Here is an 11585-nt window from a genome sequence, read left to right on the forward strand (position 1 = left end):
CGAAGTTTCCATGCTATGTCTACATACCATATCAGTTTACTACAGCTCACTGTACAAGGATAAAATGCTCAATGTAACCAAAGATGGGGTACATGATTTTTGGATGCTGGACAGTATAGGAGTCAATGTTAAACGTTGGGAAGGTGGCTAGAGAGTCATCTTTTTTTTTTTTTAATTTTCTTCTCCAGAAGGACCATTAATCATTTATGAAACTAGCCTCATTGTTTTGAAGAATTATAATTGGGTGTACTTTAAATTCTTTCCAAATGCGCACACTAAATTGTGAGAGGGAAAAATTTATACCTTTTGCCTGTTATAATAAATACTGCATGATATATGAAGACGACTACAGAAGTCTAGAAAAATTTCTCAAAGATTTATAATCTTTATGTTGTGCAGCCTTCCTAAGATGTTATACAAAACACACTTATTATATCAACCTTTAATATCTCCCTTTATGCCAGACTGCCAGTCAAGTGGATTTTTCCCTACCTTGTGAGCCTTTGAAGCTGGACTGCTGAATGAAGTAAATCCAAGCTCCTTCTTTCTTCCCCCTATTTTCCAATGACAAAAAAAAAATTGTCAGAAAACTACAAAAAGCTTTCTGATTTTATTCTGCTCAAGTCTGCTTTCATTTTGGTCTTTCCTGTGACTGATACATGGCAGAAAACCAGAGACAGTTCTAACAGAGTCTATTAAAACAAAAAAACCCAAGAACAGAAAACACTTTCTGTGGGATACTTCAATGAACCACTACTATCTTGTGGAGAACATGAAGTTTATAGAATATCAAGATTGCAACTTCCCTGAATACATTTGAGTAAATTCTTTTAAGCATGTCAGCATCTAAAATAAGCTGGTCACATCATCTCCTTTTATTATCAACAGAAAACAATCTAATTTTCTGCATATTATTTAGATACATTTATTTAAAATCACTGTAGAATGGAGTCTAGTACTATCTTCTAATTGTGGAGAAAAATGCCACTTTCTACTGACTAGAGAAGAAATTGGCTTTCTAAACACTAAATGTCTTGTTCACTTAATATTTATCTTAAAAAAAAAAAAAAAAAAAGGAATGATTTGTACTGAAAATTCCCACAGCTGAATGTCCATATATGTCCCTGAATTGGCAGAGTTAGTATCATATTATAATCTGCCAGTCATTAAACATAACATTATTTGCCAATTTGCTAAAGAAAACAAATCTATTGTAGTTTTACAAGCAGACCATTTCAAAGTTTATGCAACATAAACTAGATTGCTTTCATTTGCTTTGATTTATACATCAGTGCTTTGTTCTACTTACAAATTGGCAAAGTCCATGCACTTGGACTAGCATGTTTAGTTAAAATGCTGTAGAAGACAGCAACATTTTTTAAGTTTGCAACAAATAGCAGCATGCATCAACATACATTTGTCATCATGGATATTAATCCAAGGAGATTGAATTGGATGGGAAAATAAAAACAAAACAGAAAAATAACAAGCTGCAAAAAAAAAAAACAAAAACAAAAAGAAAAACAAACAAAAAAACCCAACAACAACAACAAAAAAAAACCACCATAATCTGAAATTCAGCAAAACTCAGGCTGTCAATTCACATTTAAAATCACATGTTTTTAAAGGGCTCCCTCTGGGACCATATATTTCCTTTTTCTCAGTTTCCATTTCCCAGGCTTGTTCCCAGGCATAGAAACTTCCCTGGATAGCACTGCAGGTATCCAGTTTTGTTTCCAAAACAGGAACTCTGACTACTGTCACTGCTTGTCCTCTGATTCCATGCAAAAGATCCATCAGTTTGAGAGCATTATGATCTGCAGGTTACAGAAAAGTAGGGCAATGTTTCCTAATGAGATAGCAGAATTAGCAGAAGGCTCTTCTGTATGCAAAAGACGCAGTGTGAGCTGAGCTATTTTCAGCAGGCTGCCCCTCTTTCAGCTCAGCAGTTAAGTGTAGTGTCTGTTCCAGTCTGGGCAACCTCTGTGCTGCCATGTGGGAGTTGACATTTAAGCAGAGGATTCATTCAGACTACAGGTAATCATTTGTGTACATATTCTTTCACTCTCCTGCTGAATACCTATCACTCATTTTGTAGTTAAATGACCATAATCTGTCCTCATATTTTACCTATGTAGCATGTACACTTAATCAAGCTAGTCACCACTTCATTCAGTCTGCTCTTGCTCCACCAGAAATGAGTAAATCTCAAGACCTGATCCTCTCACCAGCCCTGCTTATTGTTAGCGTGTCACCAAAGTGAAAGAGGCAGGGAATGGAGGTATCTGGTGTATCACCTTGAACACCAGCCTCTGAGGTTAATGGACAGTTCCAAGGCAGACTCTCAGAAGCATAAAGGTACTACCACACAGGATCATAGCTCAAGCCTTGTTGCCTCATGGAAATGTATAGCAAAAATGCCAAACCCTAACCTTGCCCATCCATTGCAACAGCTCATTTGCTGGAACTTAGACCGTAAAACTGGTCCCCATAGCAGTATACATTGTTTCCAAGAGAGAGACAGGTATAAGAGAATGCTCAAAATGTTAGCTTGCTTCTGGGACGTGGACTGCTTCTGAAACTCTCAAACCACTATCTAAAGTACAATTAACTTTTAAGTAGGTGGTAAACAAATGTTTTGTTGTTTTCTTTTTTCTTTTTCTTTTTTTCCAATAAGAATGTCTCCATTCAACTAATTGAGATTGTAAAAATTCTTATTTCCCTAATCTGACCTGGGCTTTTAAGAACATGTGAGTTGATTCAAGAACAACCCTTCAAGAGTAAGAAGAGATGAAGATGACAGCTATAGATTCATAGAAATCAACATGTATTTGAAACTTCTATCCCATCATTAATATGGAGGTGCTGAGCAAAGGTGTTTTTCCTATCCACAACTTTCTACAATGAACACATTTCCTAACAGCTTTGATTATGCAGACATTCTAATCCATGAGGAGAATCTGTGTGCCTGAAGGTATGAGACAAAGTAGGTAAGAGAGAGGCAATACTGTTGAAAACTTGCATAGTGCTGCTAATACACAGAGCAAATCAACTCTCCTTTTACAACTGGCAGTGCTGTAGATAGTCTAAAACTGCCACAGGCAATAAATTTGCTGCACACTGTGCCATTCATTACATGCTAGAAAACTCAGTTTGAACTAAAATGAAAATAAATCAGTTTTATAAGCTTAGTATATTAAAATATTTCCTCTGAGAAAACACAGTTTAATGGTAGAGATTCAAAAACTATACAAAACCAAGTTCCATATTTAGGAAAACCTACAACATTATAAAACACAGTTTGTCTACCAAAAATATCAATCATAAATAAATACAGGCAACTTGGAAACTTCTCATGTTCAAGATCACAGCTTCAGATTTAGCATAGCTTTGGTCTTAAAACTAAAATAGTCATCCTAAAACGTTTCTGAAATAATACATTTGAAAAGAGAAGTACATATGCAGGTGTCATGGCAACCCCAGAAAGACAAGGCAGATACAGGCACTGCTTCTACTGAAATTTCTCATTTTCTTTCAGAGAAAAAAAAATGTACACTAAATGCTTTTTATATCACCAAACTAAGTGTAGTTTGCATCAATAATACACAGTATGAAGCCTCTGAAGCAGGTCATTTCAGATTCCTTAGTAGATCTTCCACGATAGTTTGTTTGCCTGTCTAGATGACATAGCATCAGATCAAAAAGAATGACAATACCCAGCAGTTCAGTTCATAGTTATAAATGGTAACAGTGTGTATCCATACTGGTTCCACTGTGCTCCACACAGCATAGGTCTGGTCTTAATAGAAAGGCATTCTGTAAAGATCTGTTCTTCTGATGAATGACCAAAGTACAGGCACAGTCACCCAGCAGCTGCACTCAGACCACTGAGTAGTCATGTAACACTCCCTGGCCAGCATCCCCAGTGGCTTCATACCTCCTTTCACAGAGCTCACATGGTAAGTACATGCATGCAATGATGCTGTTCTCAGAATTAATTCCTGATCCACTTCAGACTAAAAAGCACTTTATTTTTAAAAGGGAGATAGTGCTTAAATTTGACAGATAAAACGTAGTAAAAGAACATAAATCAGCAGCACAGATGAGGAAGGCTGTCATGAAGCATTCATATTTTTATTGCCTTAAAAAATTTCACTCTTCCTTCAGACTTCCATAATCCTTAAAAAGCACCTGCTTATCAGCATATATTCTGTACCATAATATAAGAGCTCTGATACAGTACAATTATTATCATTTTGTTATAAGAATTACTTGTTACGAATCCACACATCACATAAAATCTACAGGAATCATTTGCAAATGAAATGCTTACTAAATGCAGTTAATTTTTACTTAGTCTTCCCTAAAGTCTTACTATAACTAAATACATCTTTGTCACTTACTGGAAGGAGATCAAAAGGTGAGCAGGAAAACCTCTCTATTTTGCAGAGTGGATCTCATATGCATAAACTATGTTTCCCTCATTTGAGAAACATCATGAGAGTATGCTTATCTCATATGCATAATAGTTAATTTGGACAGCACCTAATTCTGCAAATCAGAAGGGGAAATGCTCCTCTATATGATGGAAAGAATCATAACCCCACCCATAAATGTTGGATTAAAGCCACAAAGATTTTGAGTATTTGCTTCCCTTTCATCTGCCATTATCTAATAGCTTGCTTGTAAAATTTAAGAGAAACATGGGAAACCCCACAAGTGTGCATTTTGTGTTAGTAAAGATTATCTAAAAGATAAACTAAAGATTATCTAAAGTTTAATAAATATTTGAATGAAGTGTAAATTGAGACACATTCCTGTTGCCTTGTTTTCAGCATCTTTTTTTCATGGGCAAAAATGATTACCACACTTTTCACAGGTCTGTTTATGTTAGCTCTCATTCATCTGCAAGTTACAACATTTCTGTTACAACCCATGATCATTATTATGCAAAGTTGAAATAGGGTGTTTCTCACATGTATGTATAGACATTAGTACACACCCATACCTGTACATCTGTACATATGTGTTTCAATACAAAGAAGTCAGTCAGCTCAATAAGTTTGAGAATTGTACATAAAGCAAAAATGGAAGGTTAGACAATTAAAATGCTGTTATTGCTCATTCATTGTTCATCTGGTTATACTTTTAGTAAATACCCAATTCCTCCATAACATAAGTCCAAGAGAAAAAAAGAACAATTCCTGCCAGTAACTTCAAAGCATTTTTTTTCAATGAGGCCTAAATAGTTCCAAATCACTAAATTGAAGTTAATGCACAAAACCCACAACAAAGGCTTACAATTTAATTTTGCATGCAGTAAAGTTCTCTGCCTAGGTTAGGGTAGGAACCAACACGTTGCTTTCTAATTTCTGCATCCTTCTACATGTGAGAATAAGATTTTGAGTCGCAAGAATGAGTAAAAATTGAACAGTTTTATCCCAAATCCAGATGCTGTGTGAATAGAAAAAAAAAAATACTCATTACTGAAATGTCACAGCAGCTAGTTATTTATAAACACCATTCAGATTTCGCCACCAGTAAGAGAGCACATGCTACAATGCTCTTTTTGAACAGCCCTTCAGAGTACTTGAGAAACATATTTTACAGTTGTGGACCATCATCCAGAGTCATGTACATGCAGACAGAAGGAAAATACAGCTGACAAATACACACACTCTTGAAGGAATAAAGGATGTGTAATCACTTTCCAAATAAAACGAGTATTGAAATGTTTTTTGTGACACCCACATTACATTCACTGTGATAGCTGTTCTCATAGAAGATGTATTACCTTCAGAGATGCAACATTTTTTAAATGTCCTTCTGTTCTTTTGAAGAGTTGACTTGAAGGAAAGGAAAACACACAAACTTGCCTTCACAAGCCAGTAGCCAACAGCTACTAACCAAAGGGCAATTTGGGATCCCAAACAAACTCACACCTGTGCTTTAGCTTTGGATGTGCTGCTTTTCCTTACTGTGAGGCTAAAAGAAAGTGCCCGTACTGTTCACTGCTTCGGTGACACCTGGCCGATCACTGGCAGGATCTCAGCCTCCCCAAAAAATGCTTCTACATGTCCGTTTATTGATTCTTATTTGCCAAGTTGTCCACATCTGTGCACGTGCTCCTTGATTCAAAGTGAGCAGAGCTCCCACCCCGCCAAACAAAGCATAAGTCACCTGTTTGGACAGGGCCCTGGGTTGGATCCTTTTTCCAGCAGCAGCAGAGAGATTTTCTTTCATTTATCCCATAAGGCATAATTTCCTCACAAAATTTGAGTGAGGAATCAGTGGCACAGAAATTTCAGGCACAGGCATAGATCTATGGTGGCACATCCTGAAATGATAATGTGGCCATGGGAATGATGCCTTCAACCACCAGCTGTTCTGCCATCAGTGTGCCACTGAGGCAGCATGGTCATCTGCAAGATCTAGAGGTATTTTGCCTCATAGACACACCAGACTCTTGGGAAGCAGTATTTGATCCAACAGTTCTTTCCAAACACAAAAGATAGAACATGTGACTCCTCCTCGGTTCTTGGTGTCACTTCTATTCTCCACATTGAGATGGATGTACAAACATTTGAAGGCAGGAGAAAATGAGTACAGAGAATAACCATGGGTATTTGTCTCCTCCTGTTTTTGTGCTGTTGGGGTAGAGTTCCACATTTTATGCTCACACTCCCAAAAAAGCACACTGTACAAATAACAGCAGTGGTAGTCATGTGGAAAGAAGTGCTGCGGGAACATTTCATAAGAATGATGCTACGCTCAAAAGCTGCCTAGCTCACGATCCAGACTTTGGGAAATTTACTAGGCTTCTCCTCTCCCACTGCATTCTCTTTCTCAATTGCACTGAACTGCACACTGTACTTTAACATTTACTGTTATGTGTGGGATGCGTTTTAAAGCAGTGTAAGGAAAAATATCAGTTAATATCCTCATGTTCAGCTCAAATATGGGTCAGTGTGACTATCAGCCATATATATAATTTGATTATTTAATACTTGCATAAGACTAATATTTGCATAAGAATAACATTTGCATTACACCTAGAACAATGCTAACAACACTGCCGTCAAAACAAAAGCTGAATGTAGTACCACCTCTGCACATTCTCCAGTTTCTCTGCCCTTCAACAGAGACAAATTTCTCTACCGGAGACGCTGCGGAGAATTTAAAGGCTAAGTCTTTGCCTTTCATTATATACATTCCTGACATGACTGTAAAATTAAAGATTCTATTAACAACAAAAAAAAAATCCTATACAATTGTTCCAAGGAAAATGCATGCTGAAATAAATTAAATATTAGATGCAAAGCTTTGCTGTTAGACTACTGAGTCAGAAACAGAAATGCACATAATTAATGAGAATGTCTGTCTTTGCATATTTGCTTCCCTCTCCAGTAAGAAACCATTAATCTTTAAATGCGTATGAAAAGAATGCACAAGTCAGCACACACACACACACACACACACACAAAGAAAAAAAAGAAAGAAAAAAAGAGGTATTAAGGACACTAAATAAAATAAGAGCACAAGCCACCTATCTTTCAGTTCTTATCCCTCCAGACCACTTCTGCACAGTACCCTTTCTGTTCCTCTTAGAGGCAGGACAACAAGCACTGGGACGGAGGACTGAGTAGAATCCCAGCCTTAATTCCAAACCATTTCAAAGTTTCAGAAGGACATACTAAGATATCTTTGGCTTTGATGAACCTATTAAAGATTTCATATTCTAGAAAGACATGCTTAAATGTTATGAATGGTGAAGGGGGAGAGAGTCACAGCTGTGAACAGAGTCTTGTTAAGGCAACTGTCTTGCTCCTGGCAGCAACTTCTTATGACCTTTTCCTTCCCACAGTGTTTGTAGAGAGGAGGAGCTATATCTGTACTTGGAAATTTAACTCAGTATTTTAGTAAAACTAATTCCGAGTGTAAAAATACATATTAGGATGAAGGAACATCAGTATTTAAGTGCTCTTTCTTATCACTCCCAAGATCTTCAAACTTCAGCTATACCCCAAAGCATGCTTTGTGGAGCAAGCTTCCAAGCAGCTTATTGGAATATCCCATGAATAACTAAGTTGTTGAAATACCTTAGTTCTTTCTCCATACCAAACATTAATCAGCTCACCAGGTAAAACACTTTCATATTAAGTAATAAAACTCAAGCTAAAACTTTTTTCCTGAGATCTATGTAACGTTTAAGTCTTTCTGTGTAAAAAAGTTCTCTTCACAAAAGGGGTAGGTTGCATTTCACACACTTGGGCAGAATATTCCCATCAGTTCTTTTAACTCCTTCCCAGATCTCCACCTGGAATTTTAGGAATGCAAGCTGTATTTTCATTCCAGGTTGTAGTCATAGTGTTTCACTGTGAAACCAGTGAATTTTCTCAAGCACCCAAAGTTGAGTATGGTCACATGGTCTCTTGTTCTTCCTCAATTGCCTTATGGACACAATCACTTGTATGCTCTGGTACTACAGCCCCTCTTAAATAGAAAGTCTTGTTTATATTTCGTTTTCTTACTGAACTTCTGTCTGAAAGGAGGAATTGCACTTTCTGCTTCTCACCTGAGTCACAGAACTCCAGTAGCCACAACTCACACAGAGAAATGTTTGAGTTAGCACTATCATGATTGATAGGTTAGACATTTAAGGTGCTCCTTAAAGAGTAGGGTTGGCTAAAGATTAACAGCTTTTCAGTAAAGCTTTTCAGGGTAAAAAAGATTTTTTTTTCAAGAAGTGCCTGATATTTGCAATATGTTTTGTCCAAAATACTTAAAGTTTATAAGTTTTTTGTGTACTTGAAGGTATTCATTAAGACATCAAGAAAACCAGAGTATGATTGGAGCTTTATGAAAAATTATCACAGGAAAAAAAACAGCCTTATTCACATATTTTCTAGTGATAAAGGAAATACGTGGCAGAGGTGGAAAGAAGTTCCCGAAATTCCTGACTTCATCACAATCATAAGATCACACCAATGTAGCCCTAACAAATATATGAATTATTTGGGAATAATTTAGTGAATATTTGTGCAAATATTTGTAATAAAGAAAGCCTTTCACAGCTGAAGGAATTATTAAAGGAGCAGGGGTTGTATGTACTCTGAACAACAAGGTCTCCTTAAATGCAAGTTAAACAGCTTCAGAATATTCCTTCTTAAGTCTATATTTCACATTAATGTAAAATAAGAAAAATGATGCTATACATATCTAAGAATTTTCTGAGACAAAAAAAAAAAAAAAAAAAAAAAAAGGGGGAAAAAAATCTTAAGGATTTTTTTTTCCTGCTGGTGCATATCTTTTTATTTTAGATGTTCAAGCACTAGGCAGGCTTATCTGTTAAGCTATTTGGCCAAAAGCATATCAGGCATCTTCTGATACTCAAATAAAATTTTAGTTGTTAAGGGCTACTGCGTGAAGTACAAAGAAGTGGCCTCAAGTTGTACCAGGGGAGGTTCAGATTGAATATTAGGAAAAATTTACTCTCTGAAAGAGTGGTCGGGCATTGGAATGGGCTGTCAGGGTAGTGGTGGAGCCACCATCCCTGGAGTTGTTCAAGAAATGCATAGATGTGGTACTAAGGAACATGGTTTACTGGGCAAAATTGATGTCAGGTGAATGGTTGGGCCGGATGATATTTGAAGTCTTTTCCAGCTTTGATGATTCTGTGAAATGAAATCCTTTCTTCTGAAGTAGACAAAGACTTAAAGATAATGAGGAAAAAAAAGAAAAAAAAAAGGAGCAAAAAATGAGAAAACATTGAGTTCTTGGATCCAATCTTCAGATGATAAGGAAATTCTATTTTGGACAACACTAGAAAGGATTTGGCTTTATTTATATTTTTATTTTGTTGTTTTTCCTTCACAGAAGACTTCAGAAGAGCACATATTTCCTTTAGTTAACATCAGGAAACAAAAAAAATCATATCTAAAAATTCTGCGGGCATGAGAGCTAATATAAAGAGCTGAGAGTTCTTTCAACAGGAACCGATACTCAACAGAAAACACAGCTGCAAAGCTTACATATCACATGACTATAGAGAGCAGCTGTGTCTAAACCACCAGAAGCAATTGCTCAGAAAGACAGCTCCAATAATTTGAGAACTACATTAAAATCTGATTGGTAAAAGCACGTTCCTTAGCCGCCTTTCAGTTATCATCTTCTGCTACCTAAACTACATTCCAATAGTATTCACAACAAAACTCATGGCTCAGAAGAATTCTGTGGGCTCATGAAACAGTGATTTAGCAAACTCTTAGCTGGGAAGCACTAGCCAAGGGATGGGCTTTCCCTAGCCTGTTTATTTAATAGTTTGCAGTTTCTTTGCATTCATTCTGGTATTTCTCAGATCCCTTTTGTGAGTTAAATCCACTTGCTAAACTGAAAAATAACCCAGCAAAACCAATGGAATCACAAAGTGCCCTACAAGTGCCAGAGCACTGGGGTCAGCATGCAGGAAATGGCAAGATGTAGAACAACACCTTCTCTTCATAACAGAAATGCAGCACCTGAAGAGCTCTGCTGATCACAAAACATCAACCTAAACCTAACTCTAACCATCTTTCCTCTGAAATAAATACAGGGCAACAACCATAATTCATATTTCACTGATCAGTGCAAACTCTTCTTATACTCTGTCAGGTCTCTTAGTTCAGGAAATACAAGCTGTCTTTTAAGAGAGATCCTATTTAGCAGTTTCCAATTACTCAAAAGTTCATGAGCTTTAATGGTTTCATCCCTTTGAGAGACTTAAGTTGCATTAGGTTCAAAGTCTGAGCTTTATTAATGTGATTACTTACACCTACAAACATAAAAATACTGCCAGTATATGATGGGAAACATCGTTAAGCAAATAAAGTATTGTTTTGATATGCATTGCTAACACAGTCTTCTTTCATTTTTCTTGATGCACTTATTTGGGTTTGGCCAAGCAAAAGCAGAAAGTCACCTGCATTTAGCAAATCAGCTTTGCATGCAGCATGGATACAGAATAACAAATTCGAATATCCTGGTTTTCATGTCAGATTTACTTATTTCTGAAGAATGGAACAAAATTTTCACTTATAGGTACATTCACATGATCGGTAAATATAATATGGTTGTGAAACATTTAAAAGCAATGAGCTGGGAAATAAATGAAATAGGAACACCGTGGTACATTTGAGAACAGTCAATAATTAATGAGAAGCTCGCAGCATTTGCAAAACAGCTACATTTTTATCTTAGTACTCTGAAAGCATGGTCACAAGACTGCTATAGAAATATTAGTAGAATTAGCATTGCAATACACATTCTAAAAGCTAGACAGATTATTATTTTTCTTCCATAAAAGCTTTATTAAACATAATATTTTAAGCAACCTTCAATATGTCTTCCTTTTACACTGCCAAAATCACAGGTGCAGATCAGGTCAAATCAGGTTTGCTGTTATGTATAGGAAAATCTGTTTCTGTAAAGCAGATCATTATTATTTGTTTTCCCTTTGACTATCTCACTGAATGGCACTTCTCTGTCTACTGTCCAAAAAATACAGTCTATATTTGCTTTTTGGTTTTGCTAGTCTGAGTGACTTTCAT

This window comes from Tetrao urogallus (genome assembly GCF_951394365.1).
Source record: "Tetrao urogallus genome assembly, chromosome: 7".
Classification (NCBI taxonomy): Eukaryota; Metazoa; Chordata; class Aves; order Galliformes; family Phasianidae; genus Tetrao; species Tetrao urogallus.